General features: G+C 38.5%; 1 pseudogene across 1 annotated transcript; it reads left to right on the forward strand.

The window, feature by feature from the left end:
• The first annotated feature begins 19625 nt into the window (after positions 1 to 19625).
• LOC308694817 (GTPase IMAP family member 8-like) lies at positions 19626 to 24265 on the forward strand (annotated as a pseudogene). The gene is made up of 4 exons: positions 19626 to 20276; positions 21573 to 21799; positions 21952 to 22213; positions 23457 to 24265. The product of its transcript is annotated as a GTPase IMAP family member 8-like (transcript).
• The last annotated feature ends 914 nt before the right edge of the window (positions 24266 to 25179 follow it).

Consider the following 25179-nt stretch of genomic DNA (forward strand, 5'->3'; position numbering starts at 1 on the left):
AAATCTCATTCTCGAAATAATGTCCTCTTCCTTTTTGTTCCTATTATTTTCTCTCATACCTCCTACCCTCTTCTGGATACTGTAGTACATTCTCGCTTTTGTTTCCATATTCCACTCCTCTTGCCACTTCTTTCTCATTTCTGCTTTAATTATGCTTTTAACTTCTGCCTTACTATACCTTATTACCATATCTATCTCTGTTTTTTTGGTAGCATTTTTGGCATATTTATCAGCCAATTCATTTCCTTCTACTCCTATATGGGCTGGAATCCAGATGAATTTTACTACTACTCCTACTCTATTAATTCTATAAACAGCTTGGGCTATTTCCAACAAAATATCCTGTCTTGCTTCTGATTGCATGTTCTTAATACTGGTTAACGCACTGCATGAATCTGACCCTATTAACACTTCCCTTGACCTACTATTTTCAACCCACTCAAGGGCTAAGAGAATGGCCAGCATTTCTCCTGTGAACACTGACAATTTGTCATTAACTCTCTTATTTAACATAACATTCATTTCTGGTATAATGAACGCAGCTCCTACTCTATTATCTTCTGTTTTTGATGCATCTGTATATATCTTAGTAAACATAGAATAATTCTCCTCTATGTATCTATTAACCTGACACCTGTTAATACTATTCTCTTTTTTCAACTCTAAAAGATGCAAATCTACCTCTAACTCCCCTAATAACCAAGGTGGAACATTAGATAATGGCACAGTTGGACTTAACGTCATATCTCCTATCCCTATCTCATTGACTGCATCGATTATTATCCAACCAAAGCTCTTAATCTGTCGTCTTTCCCTTTCTTGACAAGGTTGTAACACCTTCTGAGTCGGGTGTCTTTCCTTATGCCCTTTTAAATTTGCCCAGTACGTTAATGCTATCTGATTTCTTCTATTCTCCAATGGCATCTCATTCATCTCTACTTGTAAAGCCGCTACTGGGGTTGTTTTAAAAGCACCACAACATAGTCTCAGCGCCTGACTTTGAATAACATCCAACTTTTTTAATAATGTTCTTGAAGCAGACTGGTAAACTGTACATCCATAATCAATAACTGCCCTAATTAACCCAATATATACTACTTTCAACGAGGTCCTACTTGCTCCCCACTCTCTACCTCTCAGACATCTTACTACATTCAATATTCTTTTACATTTCTCAACAATATTCTCAATATGTATTTTCCAGTTAAGTTTTTTGTCAAACCACATCCCGAGATATTTAAAACATTCCACTTTCTCTAGATTTTTACCATAAAGTTTAAGTTGAATTTGTTCTTGATTTTTCCTTTGAGAAAAACAGACTACTTTGGTCTTTGCCACTGAAAACCTAAAACCCCATTCCATTCCCCAACTCTCTACCTTCCCAATAGCCTCTTGCATCTTCCTCACTATATATTCTATATTCCTTCCCTTTTTCCACATAACACCATCATCTGCAAATAAAGCAACACTTATAGATCTATCACCTCTACTAAACACTTCATTCATCATAATTGAAAACAAAACTGGACTAACTATACTCCCTTGAGGAGTTCCATTTTCCACTAAATACTTTGTACTCAATTCGTTCCCTACTCTTATTGCGATCCACCTATCAGTTAAAAAGTTTTTAATCCAACTATACATTCTCCCTCTTATTCCCATTTGATAAATCGTAATCATTAGTCCTTGTTTCCACAACATATCGTATGCTTTCTCAACATCAAAAAATACAGATACTATACTTTCTTTATTAATTTGAGCTTTCCTAATTTCACTCTCTAAACATATAGCCGGATCTATTGTGCTTCGTCCCTTTCTAAACCCGCTCTGGTAATCCTTTATCAATTCCTTTGTCTCCAAATAATACTTTAATCTTTCATTTATCATTTTTTCCATAATTTTCCCTACATGTGAAGTTAACGCAATCGGTCTATAACTATCTGCCAAAGTCGGATCCTTACCTGGCTTACATATGGGAACAATAATTGATTCTTTCCACTGTTTTGGCAAACATCCCACTTCCCATACCTTATTATATAACTTTAATAATGTTTCTTTACTCTCATCATTTAAATTTTTTATCATACAATAACTTATTTGATCATTCCCTGGCGTTGTTTTTCCCAATTTTCTTAAGACATTATTCAACTCACCCATTGTAAACATCACATTTATGGAACTTTCATTGTCTCCATCAACCTGTATTACTTCGACACTATCTCTTTTTGTTTTCTCCCTCTGTATCTTTTCCTCATTACTCAAATTACCATCGCTATGTATTTTCACAAATGTCCTTGCCAGCAACTCTGCTTTACCTTTGCTCTCTACTATTATTTTCTCTCCTTCTTTCATTATAGGATATCCATACTCTCTTTTATTTCCTGCCATTCTCTTAATCATACCCCACACTCTATCTAATGGTGTACTTCTTCCTAGAGATTCACAATACTTCCCCCAAAAGTTTTTCTTAACTCTCCTTATTGTCTTCCTTACTACAGCCTGCTTCCTTTTATATTCAATTAAATTCTGAAAGTTATGTGTACTTTTCAGGACTTTAAATGCTTTATTTCTCTCTTTAATTACCTTTGTGCATTCTTGCGTCCACCAAGGAACTATTTTCTTTCTGCTACTGCCTCCTCTTTTTGGTATCGACTCTTTTGCTGCACCTAAAATAATACCACTTATTTCTTCATTCAGATCTTCAACTCCCTGGTTTATACAAACCTCCTTTAATTTCTCTTTGGACAATATTCTAAACTTGTTCCAATCTGCTTCCTCAAATTTCCACCTACTTACTCTCTCTTTCTTTTGCATGTCCCTTTCTATTCCAATTTCTGTATATACAGGATAATGATCACTCCCTATAGTACTTTCCTTATTTACTTCCCAACTACTTATCCCTACCAAAGACTGGGACATCAACGTAAGATCTATTGCAGTTTCTGTACCCTTACTTAAATTTATCCTTGTACCAGACCCATCATTTAGACATACTAATTCCTTTTCTTCCATTATTTCTTCTAAAATTTCTCCATTTATATCTTCTTTTTCACCCCACACCTTACTATGTGCATTAAAATCCCCGCACCAAATAATTTTACCTCTCCACTCCTCCAGAATTGATTCTAGTTGTACTCTCTCTAGCTTTTTACATGGATTATAGAAGTTAATCACTTTAATCTTTTCCTTCTTGTTCCATATTTCAATAACTATTACCTCTAATTCTTGTACTGTTTTTAACCTCCTATAAACTATACCCTCTTTAATAAATATTGCACACCCCCCTCCAATTCCATTTCTTCTATCTTCACGTATGGCATTATATCCTTTAATAATGAAATCCAGATTAGGTTTGAGCCATGTTTCCTGAACGCAAATGATATCTGGTTTCTTTCCTAGTTTATTAATATATCCCTTAAACTCATATCCATTTGCTAACAAACTTCTAGCATTCCATTGAATTACCAACATTAAGTTATGCTTTGAGAAGCCGTATCTGCATTCCCTTCTCCATGGTTAAGGTCATAATGTATCTTTTCCCAAGACAAATCTTTCATGTTTAGGAACTTAGCTGCTGCCTTAACTATGATTTTAATCTTCTCTGTTTTTGTTTTTGCTTGTTCAGAACAATTTATGACATATGCTACAAAAAGCACTATCCTATCCATTTGCATTCCTGTATTTTCCTGTTCTGACCCTGTTCCTTCCTTATTCGTACCAATATCTTCTTTACCTCTTTCATTATTACATATTTTCACAGCCTCTGCATATGTTACTTTCTGATTTGATTTCACTTTTTGAACCTCTACTGCCTTTTTCCGGACTTCACAGCCCCCATATGCTGCTGTGTGGTTCCCTCCACAGTTACAACACTTTATTGTAACATTACTCCCACATTCTCCATATGCATGTTCTCCTCCACATCTACCACATCTCTGTTTCCCTTTACATACATTTGCAGTATGTCCATACCGCTGACATTTATAACATCTTAATGGAGGAGGTACATATTCTCTGACGTTAAAGCTCATATATCCTACCATCACTTTCATAGGTAGCACCTCATCTTTAAACTGTAGCAGTACGGACTCGCTATCAGTTTTTTCTCCATTCCTGAAAGCCTGCATTCGAGTGATTTCTGTGATCATTCCTCCTTTAATCACTTTCCTTAGTTCTTCCAGATTCTCTTCTATGGGAATTCCTGTTATCACTCCCTTAGTTCCTCTCTTCTCACCAATTATTTTCTTCTCCACTATTTCTTTCTTACATACTGATTGCAGTTTCATAGTTTTATTTTTCTGCTCAACATTTTTGCATTTCACCAATAGACTCCCATCACGCAACACTTTCGCCATTTCTATTTCCCCAATCGCTTTCTTCAATCCATTTGTAAGAGTGATCGGGCTAACTGATGTAATTTCATTCCCCACTTTAAATTTAAGAATGATCTTAAACTCTTCCATCATTATCTTTTTCCTTACTTCTTGAATTTCTTCATCCTCTTCTAATGTTCTCTTATTTGTCATCTGACTCTTTCTATACTCTTTTTTCCCTCCTCCTTTCCTACTCGTACTCTTTTCCCAACCCATCTGCATATCTTCATCCTCTGAAACTCCACTATAATTTGCCATTCTGATCCAGTCACAAATCAGATTATGCCATGAACCCGCAAACAAAACAAACAAAATAAACAAAGCAACTAAGAAAAAACAAGACAAAAACCTTCCTCTTCAGCAATGTCTCCGTGCTTCTCAAACGCTAACTCCCCCACACACACAGTCAAGTCACCTTCATACAGCGCTTTTAAAGCGGCTTTACAGTGATAATAGGACATAATTACAGTAACAGAGATTGTTTTGGCTTTATAGCAGCTCTAGAATAAAGTTATTGTCCAGCTAAAGTTAGTTTAGGTTTATGAAACGGAAACAGATCAAATGCTGGTGTTTATGCGGGAGCAGGACAGTTATTCAGTTATTCATCAAACCATCGCTCTCTAGACAGATGACTTTGGATTAGACGCAGAAATGTGGATTATATTGTTAATAAAATGCAATCAGATATGAATGGGTGATTTAAATTCTCTGTAGAGAAAAACAAATATATTTTCTTTACCAATAAAAAGATAAGTAGAGATATAAATCTAAAATTAGATAATAAAAAGGAATAAGAACAAGTGATACGATTTCTTGGAATGTGGTTTGACACGAAAATTACATGGATTTCTCACATTTAAACTAAATGTAAGTGAAATGTAAGAGGATTTTAGGTGTGTTTCAGGTCTTGAATGGTGGGGCTGGACACTGCATTTGATCAACAATAATAAGAGCAATACTAGACTATGGGTGTGTGGTTTATGATCAGATTTTTTTTCAGTTTCGATATCACGTCATGCTGCATCTCGAGAGAGAAACGGGCGTGGCTTAAGACTATAGAATGTCTCATGAAATATCTCATATGATGTAGAACTGCAGAAGGAGAAGCTCCACAACTTTATTAATGCTAATGACCGAATTTTTCTCTAATTTTCCTAATTGAGATTTAGACAGACTTGAACATCAGCTCGACTCCTGGTGAGTTTGCATTTCCTGCAACGGGTTTCATGCAGATGTGTTGATGTTGATCTACTGATGATAATATAAGGAATGACAAACATATATTGAGATTGTTGAATGTATTAATTGTTGTTTTAGGAAGCATTTTCCTGCGCTGTGATCTTTCTGTTTATTCAAGCAACATGGAGATGATGATGCAGAAAATATGACTGAATGGCGTTTCATTCGAACGAAAAACCTTTGAAATATAATAGACTACAGACCAAATTCATACAATCCTCGCATTGCAGCTTGTAATTGTGTATTTTTTATTCGGATGGGAAAGCAGTATTAGCTAGGATATCAATCTATCGTCCGACTGTGGCCTTCTTTATATCCAAATGCAGAGATGGACTTTGCCACAGTCAGGTAAGTTTTTAAAAGCAAAGACAAGTTTCAATATGAAAATAAAATGGGGCAAAATGTTTTCGCACTTTAAAAAAAGCGAAAAAATGTTTTTCACAATTTTAATCACATTTCCTGCATTTAGGCTACATATCTTTAGGGACTGGTGATACAAAATCCAGGGAAAAATTAAGTTGATTATAATGATAAATTCTGTAAGACTGTTTTCTCCCTGAAAATTATAACTTTTAATGTAAGTGAACTTAAAACTATCCTCACATAAACCCCAAAATAATTAGGCTATATATATATATATATATATATATATATATATATATATATATATATATATAAAGCTTTTTGAAAAATAAATCATTAAATGGCATGTTCTGGTGAGTTTTGTGCAAAGAAATGAAGAAATTGAGTCTTACATGATATGTAAAAAACAGCAAGGTTAAGAGCATATACTTTGCATTGTTGTAGTATCAACAGGTATTAGGACATTTAGCATTTACATTACTGTTAATCAGCAGTGGTGGAATGTAACGAAGTACAAATACTTCATTACTTTACCCAAGTACATTTTTCACGTATCTGTACTTTACTTAAGTAGAATCAATAGTGCATTGGCTACTTTTGACTTTTACTTTGTTACATTTTGCAGCAATTATTATACTTTATACTCCACTACATTTCTACAACGTTTCGTTACATTTTCTGATCAGTTTTTATCCTGCCAAAACAGGGATAAAAAAAAATCTCTTGTTTTCATGTAACATGTGGGTGGCACTTGCAAATAAAGCACCTAAAAGCTGTCACTAAGAACTGGCAAAAGTAATGATTATGAATATGTAAAATATAGCAAGGAGACATTTTAATTGTTTATTAATAAACAAGTGTTTTCTGTGTCAGTGTCAGCTGCAAAGATGAAGTTGACGATGCTGACTCGCGATCTTCGCAGTAGTGAACGCACCAGAGAGTCATGCACATTTTATACGGATTACACAAGCAACAGTCTGTTTTCTTTCGTTTTGAATTGTTTTGTTTAAAAGTAGACATTTCAAGCTTTCTATAGATATATTCCTCAGGTCTGTGAGGCAAGTATAACCTTATACGCTGACTTTCGGTTCATTTATGAGACGAGCTCCGGGTTCACGCACCGGCGCCTCCGTGTCGTGATTATCTATTTTCTACTATATTATACTTCTATATTATATACTTCTTATTTATTAAATCCAGGCAATTGGTTGATTAAACTTTGATTAAAATTAAGATACAATTAAAAACAAAGCTTTGTGCTTTCTGTTTGAGGTCTCTGTGAAAGTTTTAAACAGTCTTAGTGCCGCTTTCAGAGCGGTCACGTCCGTAATATTGTTTTTTCCTCATAAATGCGAACGTGAAAAATAAAATAAAATGAATATGTTCTGTTCTGTGGAGAGCTGACCTTTCTTCATCCGGTGGGTAGTATTACTTTGGTTTGCAGTGGAATTCACAGAATTACAAAGAAATATGTTGCCACCTAAAAGTTAAAGATTTGTTGTGTCTCGTCCACAGCATGTGTAGCCTATTTCCCTCATTTTAAATATAAAACGCATGTGTAGACTGATATTTTTCTAATGTCTGGACTCCTTTATTAAGGGAGTATGGATATATAAACAGTTTTAACCTATTGGTATTAAATGCATTTTCTGAGAATTTTAGTTACAGAAAATTTCACGTCCATAACGCTGGAATTGACATCACTTGATTACACATTGTATTATGATATAGTGACCCATACAATGTGCCAAACATATTTTCCTTACCTTGTCATTCAAGGCCAGGACACTTTTTGTACAACCAACGTTGTGCTGAACTTGACCAAATTGACCATCCTATGCTATGGCATAAATTATGAATTAAATTAGATTAAACCTTATTAAAGCTGCAAGCGTTCTTTAGTCAAGAGCAGTGAGTGATTTTCTCTGTTCCCTTTGTTCTTTTTGACATAAATGTGTGTGTTATTCTCAAAAGAGAACTGCCCAGCAAAACTGATTCTGGCGCGCTGTCTGTGCGCTAGATACTGGCGCAAGTCTTTCTGTGCGTCGTGTGTGTGAGTGTGTGCGTCAGGACATTCACAGACAGTGAATATTTCATATTTCCAAGTAATTTCTCCAAATAATTATTTATTGTTCAACCCAGTTGTCTCAAAAACCTGGCAAGAGCGATTGAAAGTGTGCAAGACAAAATGTATGTATTTATTCATTTTATAAGGTTTAATGATATGTGTTTAACTTATACACTGCAAAAACTCCAGTGTAAAACTCTCCTGGGAGTTTATTTGGCTCCTGTTTTATTTAATTGGCCTCTTGACCCTTAAACTATTCACATTAGATTTAGTTTGGTTGCTGTAACTGAGTTATGACTGTCAGATGACCATTGTGCTTTTTCACCTTCAGTGATTCTGCTTGTTAACATCAGGTATCTATGATAATGGTCAATAATCACTCAATTAATCACTTGAATGAATGAATGAGGCATTTATATAGCACTTTCATATGTACTACTGTACACCCAAAGCGCTTTACAATCATATCAGGGGTCTCTCCTCAACCACCACCAGTGTGCAGCATCCACTTGGATGATGCGACGGCAGCCACAGTACAACGGCGCCAGTGCGCTCACCACACACCAGCTATAGGTGGAGAGAGGAGAGAGAGTGATAGAGCCAATTCAATGTAAGGGGATTATTAGGAGGCCATGATTGGTAAGGGCCAATGTGTGGAATGTGGCCAGGACACCGGGGTTACACCCCTACTCTTTACGAGAAATGCCATGGGATTTTTAATGACCACAGAGAGTCAGGACCTCGGTTTTACGTCTCATCCGAAGGACGGTGCTCTTTGACAGTATAGTGTCCCCGTCACTACACTGGGGCGTTAGGACCCACACAGACCACAGGGTGAGCGCCCCCTGCTGGCCTCACTAACACCTCTTAATTATCTCGTTAACTTTGACACTGCTTCAGTGTTCATTTTATCAATGTTAATGTGTCAATGTGAACTGCACTGAACCAACATCACTTTTGCACCTGCGATTAATGTTGACATTTCTTTTTAATTTCATCTAAAAATCAATGGTAATGGCATTGAGTCAAGTCAAGTCATCTTCATTTATATAGCGCTTTTAACAATGTAGATTGTTTCAAAGCAGCTTTACAGAGATAAACGTATAATTTATGGTAACAGAGATTGTTTTGGCTTTATAGCGGTTCTTTAGTAAAGTTATTTTCCAGCTAAGGTTAGTTATGATTGATTCGCTTCAGTCGCAACGATCATTTGTTATTAAATTAGGGGCCGCTAAGACGACACCATTCTCTCTACACAGACTTTAAACGCGAACCTGTGAGAAACGCTAATGGTGTTCACATGCGCATTAAGAACGGGTTCTATAGTTATGTGCGTTTGAATATATGTACGCAGGTTTGTAATTCCCTACAAACCAAGCCTAAAGACAGTACTGGTGTTTCCTTATAATTTTTGATACAGAATTTTATTTTATTTTATCAATTCGGGGTAGATACGCGAATTGAGTTTCCCGACGACACCTTATCTGTAGAGTGGTAGTGGGATCCTCCATAGGGAGAGACTAGTTGGCACTTCAGCACTGCGTTGTCATCGGTCCAGGCGAAGGTCCTTCATCAGATCTGGATACGGCCTGGATCCGGCAGGCTGCGGGAAAACCTCGGGATAAACAAAGACACTAAAATTAGCGTAGATGCCATTCTTCTTATGATGTAACAAGTACATCAGGATTTATGGGAAGTGTTCCCGGTTCCAGCTGACCTAATCTATGCAGCCTAACATTGAATTATAGAAGTCTATAATGTATTATGTGAAAGCTAGGTCAAAGAGATGTGTTTTTAATCTAGCTTTGAACTGACAGAGTGTGTCTGCTTCCCGGACAATGGTAGGAAGACTGTTCCAGAGTTTTGGTGCTAAATAGGAGAAGGATCTACCGCCAGCAGTCGATTTAGATATTCTAGGTATTAGTAACTGGCCGGAGTTTTGAGATCGCAATAGACATGAAGGACTATAATGCGTTAAGAGCTCGCTCAAGTACTGCGGAGCTAAACCATTTAGTGCTTTGTAAGTGATCAGCAGTATTTTAAAATTGATGCGATGTTTAATAGGGAGCCAATGCAGTTTTGACAGAACCGGGCTAATATGGTCATACTTCCTGGTTCTGGTAAGAACTCGAGCTGCTGCGTTTTGAACCAGCTGTAGTTTGTTTATTAAGCATGCAGGGCAACCACCTAGTAGAGCATTACAGTAATCTAGCCTTGAGGTCATGAATGCATGAACTAATTGTTCCGCATTTGACAATGACAGCATATGACGTAATTTAGATATATTTTTAAGATGGAAAAATGCAGTTTTACAGATACTAGACATGTGACTTTCAAATGAAAGATTGGTATCAAAGAGCACACCCAGGTTCCTAACCGACGACGAGGACTTAACAGAGCAGCCATCAAGTGTTAGACAGTATTCTAGATTATTTTTATAATTAGTATTTTATTAAGTTTTTAAACATCACGATTACAATAAAATCAACATTGTAGTCAACTTCACAATTGACATCTTAACATGTATCCCATAGTGATGATACATTTTAAATGTGCACAAATAAATAAAAAGAATAAACAAAAAGAAATAGTAAAAATCATATAAAACTACAAAAAAAAACAAAAAAAAAACAACAACCAACAAATCAAATATACATTTTTCAATAAGCACCACATTCTCATCTATATTGCACATATTTTCCCCATTTCGCCACATATTTTTCTGTCCTGTCATTAATATTGAAAGAAATTTTTTCATATGATGCCACTTTTGCCAATTCCGTACTCCACTCCTGGAAAGAGGGCTCCCCTGGGTTCTTCCAGTTTCTCATTATTATTTTTTTTCCTACCATTATACTAGTCTGAATAAAGTCCGCTGCTCCACATTTCGATGTCATCTGTGGATCATTTAAAACAAACAACCTCGGACAGAACTCCAGACTAGTCCGGGTAATATTTTCAATGCGGTCATGAATCTTTAGCCAAAAATTCTGAATCATGGGACATTCCCAGAGCAAATGAAAAAGAGACCCTTCTGAACTACAGCATTTCCAGCAGTCTGCATTATCTCTCAGCTTCAACCTAAACAGCCGAGTCGGAGTCCAGTAAAATCGATTAAGAATCTTAAACTGAATTAGTCTAATCTTAATGTCTCTTGAAACCCTCTTAATGTTTTCACAGATACGATCCCATTCTGTATGTGTAACATCAATGTTCAAATCTGCTGACCAAGTTAACATTGTTGCATAAGATATGGTAACTGTCTGTTGAAATAACATTGCATAAAAGATAGCAGCTTCATGCCCCAAACCCATTATTTTCGTAATCTGAGAAAGAAGGTTTGACTGCTGAGGTTCTACTCCTTTCCCTATGGCAGCAATTAGCAGGTGACGCATTTGAAGATACTTCCAGAAATTATTTCTGGGCAAATTGTATTCACCTGCTAACCTTTCAAATGATTTTATATTATCCCTCTCATACAGATTTGCAAGTGTAATAATTCCTTTTTCTACCCAATCTTTCCATAGAAGAGAATGTTTATTAATACGTAAGGTTGGATTATTCCAAATACAGGATTCAGAATTAAGATAAACATTAATATGAAAAGCTTTAGAAAACTTCTTCCACACATTACAGAGGTTGGATATGATAGGGTGAGATTTTAATTTGGAGGGTATATTGCTAGATAAAGCATTTATAGGGGAGAGTGGTGAGAATAATCTCTGTTCAATCTCAAACCAGGGAGGAGCTCTCTCAGGTGGCAGTGTCCACTGAGCTATATGTCTCAAGCAGAAGGCATAATGATACAGGGCTAGTTTGGGGAGGCCCATGCCACCCTTATTGATTGGCACCTGTAGCCTTTCTAATTTTATCCTTGCGCGTTTACCATTCCATAAGAACTTTTTGCAAATTTGGTCGAATCTTTTAAAGTATTTTTGGGGTATTGTAATAGGCAGGCATTGCAGCAAATAATTCAACCTCGAGATACAATTCATCTTCAGGACATTGACCTTTCCCCATAATGATAAAAATAGTGGTGACCATCTATCTGTATCTAATGAAATTTTATTAAAGAGTGGATTCAAATTCTTTTCGATTATTTTATCAATTTGGTGAGGGAAGAGAATACCAAGATATTTTATGCCTTCACTAGGCCACTGAAACAGCCCCGCCTGAAATAAAGTTCTTGGACAGTATAAAGTCAATGGAAGGGCCTCTGACTTGGACCAGTTGACTTTATACCCTGATATCTTGGAGAACGATTCAATAACGTCCAATAATGCTGGGACTGATTTGGCTGGGTCCGAAGCAAGCCACAAGATGTCGTCCGCGTAAAGCAGAAGCTTATGTGTAGACTCATTAATTTTAACTCCCTGAATATTCTGATTCTTGCGAATAGCTGCCGCAAGAGGCTCAAGAGCTAGACAGAAAAGCCCTGGCGATAATGCAGAGCCCTGCCGGGTGCCTCTATGAAGTGTGAAATAAGAGGAAATCAAACCATTTGTTCTCACTGCGGCCTGTGGGTCTTTGTAAAGAATCTCTATCCATCTGAGAAAAGTTTGACCAAAACCGAATGTTTTAAGCGTATGAAACATATACCTCCATTCTAGCCTATCAAACACTTTCTCAGCGTCGAGTGAGATAGCTGCTGTTGGATCGTTGGAGTCCCGCACCGACCACATAATATTTATAAGGCGTCTCACATTATCAGAAGAATTTCTCCGTCTAATAAAGCCCACTTGATCAGGGTGGATAAGTGACCCAAGTGTTTTATCCAATCTATTTGCAAGTATTTTAGATAAAAGTCTACAATCCACAGATATTAAGCTTATTGGACGATAGCTTTTACAGTCAGTCGGGTCCTTTTCTTTTTTAAGTATAAGAGAGATAATTGCTTGGTTTAAGGAGGAAGGTAATTTGCCAGATTTAAATGCTTCTGCAAGCATATTTTCAAATAGTGGTAATAGGTCTTCTGCATAGCATTAAAAAAATTCTGCTGTAAACCCGTCTTGGCCTGGGGATTTACCTGATGGTAGGGCTTTAATTGCATCAAGTATCTCCTGTGAACTAATAGGTAAATCTAAGTCCTCCTGTTGCGATACACTCAGCTTAGGAAGGTTTAATTTATTAAGAAATGACATTATCTCTTTGTCTGTGGCATTGGTTTCAGATGTGTAAAGATTTATATAAAATTTCTTAAAGGAGAACTCGGCAACTCTAGCGAACTCTAGTCACTTCTTCGCTGATTTTCCCTTTTGTTGTCGCATGTTTTCCCCACGAGCTCCCCCTACAGCTGTGGTGGGGCGTATATTTCACAACACAGTCGTAAAAAACTCACTTGCGTCGGCCTCCTCCCCCTCTCTACCGCTGCTCATGTGCGTTTGTTTTGATCGGAGCAAGCCAACTGTATCGCGTGGAGCTATGTCTACTGAGGTGGGTAATCTGGTAATACATCATAAATGCGTGTGTGTTTATGTCGAATTGCCGTAAAGCAATTTGTGTTTCGCGCTCGTTCTCGTTCTCGCTTTCGCTTCTCACGAGACTTCCAATTTCTATTTTGCCGGGACGGTAGTGAACAAGTTGCAAGGTTGGTTTTCCGCCTGGGAACGCTGGGGGGAGCGGGGAAAGTCACCAATATCACCAGAACAGGTTGTTTAACCATCCAAATGATTTCTAGACAGTTTTATTAAGTTAAAAAAGCTACCAAGTTCTCCTTTAAATACATCATTTATTTCCCTAGATTTGGTTACCAGGCTTCCATCCTCAGCCATCACTGCTGCAACCGAAGATTTGCAATTTTTTTGTTTAATGTACCTAGCCAAAAATTTCCCTGCTTTATCCCCAGATTCAAAAATAGTCTGCCTGGCCCTGAACAGAAGATATTCCGTTTTTTTGGATATTATAATATTATATTCATATTTAAGGTGAGTCAATTCTTTTAAAATAGGTTCAGATATATTCCTTTTAAATTTAGCTTCAGTGTTCTTAATTCTCCTTTCTAGATCTGTAAGTTTAGCAGCATTGACCTTTTTCTTATAAGAAGAGTATTGAATAATAAATCCCCTTATAAAGGCCTTCATGGCCTCCCAAGCCACTATGGCAGAGGGAGCTGTGGGCGCATTGGTCTCCACATATAACCTAATCTGGGCTCGAAGATCTTCCTTAAATCCTACATCTTGTAATAAAGATGAATTAAAACGCCACATCTGTGATCTTTCTGTTTCCTGATATGGAGTCATTTGTAATCTGACCATGGCATGGTCTGTCAGCAGAATGCTATCAATTAAACAGGATAGTGTCGCAGGTAGCAAGGAGCTGGAAATTAGAAAAAAATCTATTCTTGAATAAACTTTGTGGGCTCCTGAATAAAAAGTATAGTCTCTGTCCGTTGGGTGGTTTAACCTCCACACATCAATTAGGCCCATAAATGAACACATTCTCTTAACCAGTAAAGCAGAATCAGGCATTCTACTTAATGTTGGTTTACTTCTATCAAGGAATTGATCTAAGACAAAATTGAAGTCTCCTCCCAGAATTATGGGGTACGGTCCAATATCATGCAATTTACTTTCTAAGTCTATGAAAAAAATTAGGATGATCAACATTGTGTGCATATATATTGGCGAGTATCAGAGAGTGTCCTTGTATCTCTGCTAGTATTATAATTATTCTACCTTCCTCATCTTTAACCTCCCTCCTGAGCCTGAATTGTAGGCTTTTGTTAATTAATATAGCTACTCCTCGACTTTTAGATGACCCAGCACTAAAGGAAACATGTCCTACCCAGTCCCTGCATAATTTAACTGATTCTTGTGGACAACAATGTGTTTCCTGCAAGAATACTACATCTTGTTTTTTAGTTTTCAGATGTCCCAATATTTTCTTCCTTTTAATTGGACATCCTAGGCCATTCACATTCCAAGTTGAATAATATAATGTCCTCCCACTACTTGTCATAAGCAATCTTAATATATTTTAGAATAGGATAAGTGGCCATTCTATTATAACATAAGATCCATGGTGCAACATAAATTATACTCATTAACAAGAAAAAAAAAAAAAAAAAAAAAAAAACTTTATATCAACCAATAACGATATCACTAACCAGCAGACTGCAAACCAGTCTGACACAGAGAACAATAGAACAAGGAACATTGTTGAAATAAAACAAAAAGGTGAATCTCTTAGGTCCATGACTTAAGGAACAGGGGCAGCCCGGAAACCCACCGTCCTGAGTATCATATACAAAATTGTGTTCAGGTATTAGATTAAGGAGAACATAAGGGTTTCTATACAAAAATAAGAAATTGTTGGCCTTACATGCCCCGGCTATATATAAAAAAAAAAAACAACAACAAAAAAATCAGCCTCTAAATGATTTATGAAATGCATAGCCGGTAATTTGACCTGATCTGTCCATGTCCAAAAAACAAATCAGAGGTCTGCCAGTTCGCATATCACACCCACTATCTCACATACCGTTACTTTCTCGAGCGTACGGACATAGCAAGATCTTGTAGTTTCCAAGGCACATCCATAACGTGCGGTGCACGGATCGCATATGACGTACTAACAAAGTGTCAGACATGTACCTCAGCGTCTCTCGATGTATTTCATTGCTTTATCTGGGTCATCAAACACCCGTGGACTCTGTCCATTGATGAAAATCTTCAGAAGTGCAGGGTAGAGCATGCCAAACTTTATCTTGCGCTCATGAAGGGCTTTCTTGCAGCGGGAGAATGCTTCTCGCTTCCTTTGCGTCTCCCTCGAATAATCAGGGAAAATCATAACTTGTTTGCCGTTCCACGTCAAGCGTTTCTTTTCCCGTGCTGCTTCCAGAATGGCTTGGCAGTCTTTGTATCGCAGCAAGCGTGCCACAATCGTTCGACCATAGTTCTTATCTCCCGCTTCCAGCCGTTTCCCAATCCTATGAGCGCGGTCCATCTCGATTCCTCCCGGTGTTGGATCAATGCCAAGGGTCGCTGAGATAAACTCATTCAGGAACGCGATAACATTGCTCTTTTCAGCCCCCTCCGGTATCCCCACGAATCTGAGGTTGTTGCGTCGAGATCTGTCTTCAGCTGTGGCCAACCTATCTGTCAAAAGTTGTATGTCCTCTTTAGTGGCTCCCATCGGTCTAGCGTTTATGTTAGCTTGCTCGTCCTCTAGCTGACTCACTCGGTCTTCCACTTCTGTGATACGGGAAATGAGGGAGGAAAGTTTTGTATCCACGGAGCTCAGAGATCGACGAATTTCTTTCAAATCCGCCGTTTCCTCTAGTATCTTGCTCAGCATCCCGTGAATCTGAGCCATGTCAGGCTGGTCAGGCTCCGTGTCAGTGCTAGCTGAGGCTTCTTTGCTAGCTGTTACTCCCCTCGTGCACATGTTGAGCTGAGTCTGTGCGGCTGAGCGAAGTTTTCTTTGTTCAGTGTTACAGCCAGAAGACGAACATTTGCCACCTTCTGACATTTTGAGATCCACGTAATGTATAGAAGAAAAATACCTAAATATCTGAACGTATTTTAGGATATAATAAGGATATATACCCAAAGGACAGCGCGTTTCAAGCCGCCATCACTTATCCCTGCGTCACGTGACTCTCCAGTATTCTAGATTATTACGTGAGGAAGTTTTTTGTCCAATAATTAGAAACTCTGTTTTTTTTCAGAATTTAGAAGTAGGAAATTACGAGTCATCCAATTCTTTATATCCGCTATGCATTCAGTTAATTTTGTGAATTGGTAAATTTCGTTAGGTTTTGAAGAAATATAGAGCTGAGTATCGTCAGCATAACAGTGAAAGCTAATTCCATGTTTCCTAATGATATCTCCTAATGGTAGCATGTACAGAGTGAACAGCAGCGGTCCTAGTACTGAGCCCTGTGGTACGCCATACTGAACTTGTGATCGATGAGACATCTCATCATTTACTGCTACAAACTGATAAAGGTCAGATAAGTATGATTTAAACCATGCTAGTGCATTTCCCGTAATGCCAACATAATGTTCTAATCTATTTAAAAGAACGTTGTGGTCAATGGTGTCAAATGCAGCGCTAAGATCGAGTAACACTAATAGAGAGACACAACCACGATCGGATGATAAGAGCAAATCATTTGTGACTCTAACGAGAGCTGTTTCGGTACTATGGTACGGTCTAAATCCTGACTGGAAATCCTCGCAGATATCATTTCTTTCAAGAAAGGAACACAGTTGTGAGGATACTGCCTTTTCTAATATCTTTGACAGAAAAGGCCGATTCGAGATCGGCCTGTAATTGACTAATTCTGAGGGATCAAGTTGCATTTTTTTAACAAGCGGTTTAATCATAGCCAGCTTAAAGTTTTTTGGTACGTATCCTAGAGACAAAGACGAATTAATGATATTAAGAAGAGGATCTATGACCTCTGGAAGTATTTCTTTCAGTAGCTTAGTCGGTATAGGGTCTAACATACATGTTGTAGATTTAGATGATTTAACGAGTTTAGTAAATTCTTCCTCTCCTATAGCAACGAATGAATCAAATTTTTCCTCAGGGAGACTACAATGCACTGCCTGATGCGATACTGTAGTAGACGGTTGCATAGTTATAATTTTGTCCCTGATATTATCAATCTTATAAGTGAAGAAGTTCATAAAGTCATTACTGCTGTCTTGCTTGGAAACTTCGGTGCTTGAAGCTTTATTTTTCGTTAGTTTAGCCACCGTTTCAAATAAATACCTAGGATTATGTTTATTTTTTTCTAATAGGTTTGAAAAATAAGCAGATCTAGCAGCTTTTAAAGCCTCTCTGTAAGTAATTGAGCTCTCTTTCCATGAAATGCGAAATACCTCTAGTTTTGTTTTCTTCCAGTTGCGCTCCATTTTTCTGGCTGCTCTCTTAAGGGCCCAAGTGTGCTCGCTGTACCACGGCGTTAGACTATTTTCTTTAATCTTCTTTAAGCGCAACGGAGCAACTGTGTCTAAAGTGCTGGAAAAGAGAGAGTTAAACGTTTCTGTTGTAATATCTAGTTCTTCTAAGCTATCTAGATAATGATCTGAGATGTCATCGCTCTGCTGCAGAATTTCAACGGCATCCACATTTATTCCGTGTGATAATATTAGATCTAGAGTATGATTACGACGATGAGTAGGTCCTGACACGTGTTGTCTAACTCCAATTGAATTTACAATGTCTTTAAATGCCAATCCCAATGCATCTTTTTCATTATCGATGTGTATATTAAAATCACCAACAATTAGTACTTTATCTGCAGTCAATATTAATTCTGATAGAAAGTCCGCAAATTCTTTGATAAAGTCTGTATGGTGCCCTGGTGGCCTGTATACAGTAGCCAGCACAAATCTCAAACGTGATTTATCGTTTACACTATATATTTTTACATTAAGCAACAATGCTTCAAAAGAATTATATTTAAAACTTGATTTCTTAGTGGTTTTGAAACTATTACTATAGATTACAGCAACACCACCCCCTTTGCGTTTCAGACGAGGCTCATGTTTATAACAGTAATCTTGCGGGGTTGATTCATTTAAAGTAATGTAATCGTTTGGTTTTAGCCAGGTTTCTGTCAAACACAGCACATCTAGGTTATTATCTGAAATCATATCGTTAACAACGAGGGCTTTTGAAGTAAGCGATCGAATATTCAGCAACCCAAGCTTTAGCATTTGCTCATCTGTATTATAGCTGTTTTTTATTTGTTGAACATCAATTAAATTTTTAACCTTAAATGGGTTTAAACGTTTTTTGGATTTCCAAGTTCGGGGAACAGACACAGTCTCTATATGATGATAGCTAGGTGAAAGAGGCTCTATGTGATAGGATTTATTTGACCTTGAATCAATGTTACAATTGGTTCAACATTTTGCTTGCACTCTCAGAAAATTAAACACAACTATAATAGACTGAAATCATTTTCGATGAACCTTCAACATCTAAACCTCTGTTAATTCTCAACAAGAACTTCTTCTGAGATCTTGAGAGATTAATATGTCTGTTTTTATTTGCAGCTGATTTCAGGCTGTGTGTTGTGTTTTTCTGAGAGAGTGCAAGCATGATGTTGAACCAACATTAACAATGATCCAATGCCATTACCATTGATTTTGTTATGATTTTTTATTTTTGTTTACATTCAACATTAATTGCGGGTGTAAAAGTGATGTTGATTCAGTGCGATTAACACCGACACATTAACATTGATTTAACATTGTTTAATCAAACACAACTGATCCAGCTTATCAATGTCTTCAGGGTTACTAGAAAGCCACAGGCAGGAGAGTGTATCAGGGTTAGATCTAAACTCTGCAGGACAGTGGCCCTCGAGGGCCGAGTTTGGAGACCCCTGCTCAAGAGTGTGGTCTCCAATACACTCCCAGGAGAGTTAATTTATACACAGCTAATGATACTCTCACTAACATTAACATTAATTACACAGATAAATTATGATTAGTGGTGGGTCTTCACTGCAAAATAACAATCCACAGCAATTTCAGTAATTTTAGGCCATATAAATCCTACATTGACAATAGACTTGACCTTATATTTACAATCAGACTCCATATTTTCTGTCTCCTTCAGAGATGTCGGCTGGTGCAGATGATCCAGTGATCCGGGTTCTTCTGATGGGGAGAAACGGCTCTGGGAAAAGCTCATCAGGAAACACTATACTGGGAGAAAAGAGGTTTAAAATCCACAAACAGAAAAATCAGCATGAAGCTGAAGTGTGTGATGAAGAAACTCAGATCGGAGAGAAGCAGGTGTGTGTGATTGATTGTCCAGATCTACTGGATCCAGATCTGAATGAAGAGAAGCTGGAGAAGATGAAGGATCAGCTGATCTCTCGATGTTCATCAGGATCAGTGCAGTTCTGCTCACCGTTCCTCTAGAGGAACCTGTGGAAAACGAGGAGGAGATCCTGGATTATATTAAAGGTTTATTAGGTCCTGAAGTTCAGAAGTACATCATGATTCTGTTCACACATGGAGATGAACTGGAGGATCTGGATGAACGGCAGACCATTGATGAATATCTACAACACCAAGATCATGAGGATCTCCAGCGACTGGTGACTGAATGTGGAGGAAACTTTAACTGTTTCAACAACAAGAGAGAAACTGACGGTCAGAAACAGGAACTACTGCAGAAGATTGAAGGAATGATGATGGAGAACGGTGGGAAATATATCATGGAAGAGATGAAGAAGAGCAACAGCAAGGAAATTATAATCAGTTGTAAGTTGTTCCATTGGTGTGAATTATTCCAATAACTCATGATGAGCTAGACCACACAGGGCTGTACGTGAACTGGTTTCTGCACATAGCACTGGTGGCACAGGCCACAAAAGTCTAAAGTTTTATTATAAAGTAATACATTATTATGAAAAAAATCTGAGACTGTATACAGAATAGCATATTCTTGCAAGAATAGTTCCCAGTCCATTCACAGTCCAGCTGCAGGCGGAGTGAGACCTCTCAGAGGTGTTTGGCTGGCAGTTTTATAATGTTCTCCTCAAAGCTATCTTTTACAGCACAACAACTTTGCATATGAAATAAGTATTACATGTGGAACCCTCCCAAAACATTATCCATGACCCCTTTAACTAATAAGAGCCCAACAAATATTGTTTCCTTACATTTAATGAATAGGTTGGCTTAACCCAGGGGTGTCAAACTCATTTTATGTCAGGGCCAAATAGGCCGGGAGCCAGGTCCACTCCTCAGGATGTTTTTGCTACCTTTTTTCCGCTATTATTTCCTATTATCTTATACCTTGGGCCATCACAAGTTGATAACGACCACCCCCAACTCAGCCCGTTTGGTCTTAGGGGCCAAGAAACACCCTTTTTGGGAAAAGCTTTTGGCGGAATGATATAATTGTGAAAATTAAGGTACTACATCTACAAAAATGGCCATATAACCCTAAAATTTTGCATGGTGTATCCTGACACATAAGGGGAAACTAGCAGAAAAAGATTCTGGGGATTGCTGCCTTTTTGCTGTCAAATATCACCCTCAACATACCCCAAAAGACTAAAAATGTCTGTCCGCCTGACAAATTGTCATCAAAAGTGATCATTTTCAAGCATTTTATTATATATATCACTGCCTCAAATGTACATGAAAAACTTCCCAAGTTTATAAGCTTCAATTTAAGTCCAAGATGACCTTTATATCTAGAGGATTACAGCTGGTACAACCAAGGTACCACTGTACCTCAAATCGGAGAAAACAGAACTTTCAAGCATTACTATTCCATATGGGTTTCTCTTTCTTTTCTTTTGGTTTGTATTGACTTGAGCAAACAAAAGCTGTTCTCACAGCTGGTAAGGTGCGCTTGAGAGTGCTAAAAGGCCGTTTTCACGGCTGGTAAGAGGAGAGAAAGCACACAAAACTGTTGCACATTCCTGTCTGTGTTCGCAGTCCCCTGCATGCTTCAGCACTAACGAGAGCAGTCCCTAAAAGAGCTTACACAGATAGAACTCGTCTTTATAAAGATGACATTCTATCTGTGCGTTTCTGTGAATGCAGTCGTTACCTGGGATCGCGGGATGGCACCTTTTACTGCCAGAAACCGTTCCGGTGGCTCCTTCTCTCTCACCACCCTTGATGGCGGGGCGGCTAAGGGATTTACGCGTATCCCGCCAGTGGAGCCGGCCGTTGCTATGCAGCTGTGCCCTAACTCCACTTGGCGCGGAGAACCGTGTCTCCCTTCCCGGGCCTGTAAGTACTCATCAGACCTAACCGGCAAGGCTTACGTGTGGGGAAGCCGCCTCTGCCGTGCACGCCATGGCGTTGCTGCAGGTCCATCAGGCCAAGGCACTGAAGGACCTGCAGGGAGGGTGGTCACGACCCACAAGTTCTGCAGGAACTTCGTGCCGCAACGGACCTCGCACTTCGTGCGACGAAGGTCACCATGGGGTCAGTGGGTCGTGCGATGGACCACAAGTGTGGACAGGAATGCCATCTCTGGCTGTGTCTGGCCGACATGAGGAAGACCGACAAGCTCCGGTTCCTTGACTCCCCCGTGTCCCAGACCGGCCTCTTCGGCAACGCGGTCGAGAACTTCGCCCAACCGAAGCTGGCTGAAAAGCAGACTGAGGCCATCAAGCACATCCTGCCGCGCCTCCACCCCATTGCCCGTGGCCCCTCAGCTCAATTCACTTCATATAGTATAGCAGTACATAAGTCAAGTCTCAACTCTTGTTTAAAGGCAGGGTAGGCAGGATTTTTCTACAAAATGTATTGGTACAAAAAGACAGTTTAAACAAATTTGGGAAAAAAGTTTTTTAGAAAAATCCTGCCTACCCTGCCTTTAAGACATTGTTCATATGCAAAAAAATATGCTTAATCCGATATGGAATGGTAATGCTTGAAAGTTCTGTTTTCTCCTATTTGAGGTACAGTGGACAACCTTGGTTGTACCAGCTGTAATCCTCTAGATATAAAGGTCATCTTGGACTTAAATTGAAGCTTATAAACTTGGGAAGTTTTTCATGTACATTTGAGGCAGTGATATGTATAATAAAATGATCATTTTTGATGACAATTTGTCAGGCGGACAGACATATTTAGTCTTTTGGGGTATGTTGAGGGTGATATTTGACAGCAAAAAGGCAGCAATCCCCAGAATCATTTTCTGCTAGTTTCCCCTATGTGTCAGGATACACCATGCACAATGTTATATGGCCATTTATGTAGATGCAGTACCTTAATATTCACAATTACATCATTCCGCCAAAAGCTTTTCCCAAAAAGGGTGTTTCTTGGCCCCTGAGACCACCAGTTGGGGGTGGTCGTTATCAACTTGTGATGGCCCAAGGTATAAGATAATAGGAAATAATAGCGGAAAAAAGGTAGCAAAAACATCCTGAGGAGTGGACCTGTGTAAACGCCCACTGCTGTGATTGGCTAACAACTTCCACTTTACATGTGGAACCCTCCCAAAACATTTTTATTATCCATAACCCCTTTAACTAATAAGAGCCCAACAAATATTGTTTCCTTACATTTAATGAATAGGTTGGCTTAACCCAGGGGTGTCAAACTCATTTTATGTCAGGGCCAAATAGGCCGGGAGACTGAAGCCTCACAGCAGCCAATCACAGCAGAGGGCGATAACAGTCTCACACAGACACGCCCCTTAAAACAGAGCACTCAAATCAGAGGCTAAAATCATGGTATGAAAAATGCCATTTATTTCAATATTATGACCATTTTTGATGTAAAAATTGTACTAGCATTTAAAGTGCACCCCAGGGACAATTATAAAACAACTTAAAATGCAGTTCATAACCCGTTTAAGAACATCTGCTAATACCTGATATGTAAATATCACTGATCTTAAAAGAGAAGAGCTGATAGAGAAGGTTGTATTTAATTAAATTGCACATTGATGTGATTGTTGTGTTGTAGTTTCAGGAGAAGGTTCAGACCAGATCAGACTGGTTCTGCTGGGAAAAACTGGATCTGGGAAAAGTGCCACTGGAAACACCATCATCGGCAGAAACGTGTTTGATTCCTCCGTCGACTCGGACTCTCAGACCAAACATTGTCAGGCAGAAACTAGAGAGAGGTTTGGTTAAGAGATCTCAGTGATCGACACACCTGGACTGTATGATACTGAACTCACTGATGAGGAGGTTAAAACTGAAATAGTGAAATGCATAAAATACGCCTCTCCAGGACCACATGCTTTTATTATCGTGATTAAAGTGGGTCGATTCACTGAGGAGGAGAAAAACACAGTAAAGATGCTCAAAGAAGTGTTTGGAGAACAGATGGAAAAATACGCTTTAATCCTCTTTACTCACAAACATCAGTTAGATGAGGAAAACAAAACCATTGAGCAGTTTCTACAGAACGGTAATCGAGCTCTTAAAGAACTTGTAGAGAGTTGTGGAAACCGGTTCTTCTGTATAGATAATGCGTCTGCCAGTTTCCCACAGTTCAGAGATCTGATCAGTAAAATAGAGATGATGGTAGAGGAGAATGGAGGAACACACTTCACCAATGACATGTTTGAGGACACAGAGAAACACATTCAGGAGATTCAGAAGCAGAAGTTAGATGAGAAAGTGAAGCTGTACAAACAGGAGCATGAAGAGGTTCCTCTAACAGAATGGCAGAAAACATACTGGAGTTTAGTAGAGGAGTCACGGCATGAAGCTGAGCCAGTAAAAGGCTCAGTTTTACTGTCTTTTTTCAGTAAAAGACATTACTGATTCATTCCTAAGAAATGTTCTTGATGTAGTTGGTATTGCCAGAGCATATCATATGATAAGAGTGACCCGTGAAGAGAAAGAGAGTGCCATTAAGGAGGCTGAGACAAAGAGTAAGTACCAAGAGGCGAAACTCCGTTGCAGTTTTGACAACAATCGCTAGATGGCGCTGCTGTCGCCATTTTGGAGCTTTTCAACCTTCATAATATATTTCCAAGACCCTTGTGACGGTACATCGACTTATAATAGGTTGAATGACACGTCTCCCATAGCCTGACGGGGTCTGTATTAGGGGTGCACGATATTGACAAAAAGTGATATTGCGATATCGATAATGAATATTGCGATATCGATATTAATTTCGATATTTTTAAACATATGTAAAACTACAAAAGTTATGGGAAGACGCATCAAAATAGATTCATAACAAATAAAACAAGTTTCCTTACAACATAGGGTTTATTGAGCGCATTCGAGACGGATTTGAATCTGATCGCTGAAACCACTTCAGGAGGAGATCTGGGCCGCATTCCAGACGAAACTGGACGAAGTGTAAATGCATCTGGTTGTTGAAACCACATATGTAAAATGTACTCCTCCTAAAAACACAAAAAAATAAACGTGTGAGAACGTGCTATAGGCTACATGTCATGTTATGGCCAGATATGACGACGCTACGTCTGCAACACGCATCACCGCATGAGCATCTACCGGTCAAGCCAACGCGCAAACTATCGCAAATCAAAGTGAAAGTAAGTTGCAGACGCTTTACACACAAGTATCTTCATTAAAAGTAAAGAAGTGAAATTATCTTACCAGGGCTGTTGCCGTTCTCTATTAGTGCGGTATTTGATTTTGACATTTTAGCTGATGATATATATAATGCAGCTCATAACTGTGTTCGGTGACGTGAACTC

The sequence above is a fragment of the Scardinius erythrophthalmus genome, assembly GCF_964197995.2.
Source record: "Scardinius erythrophthalmus genome assembly, chromosome: 1".
NCBI lineage: Eukaryota > Metazoa > Chordata > Actinopteri > Cypriniformes > Leuciscidae > Scardinius > Scardinius erythrophthalmus.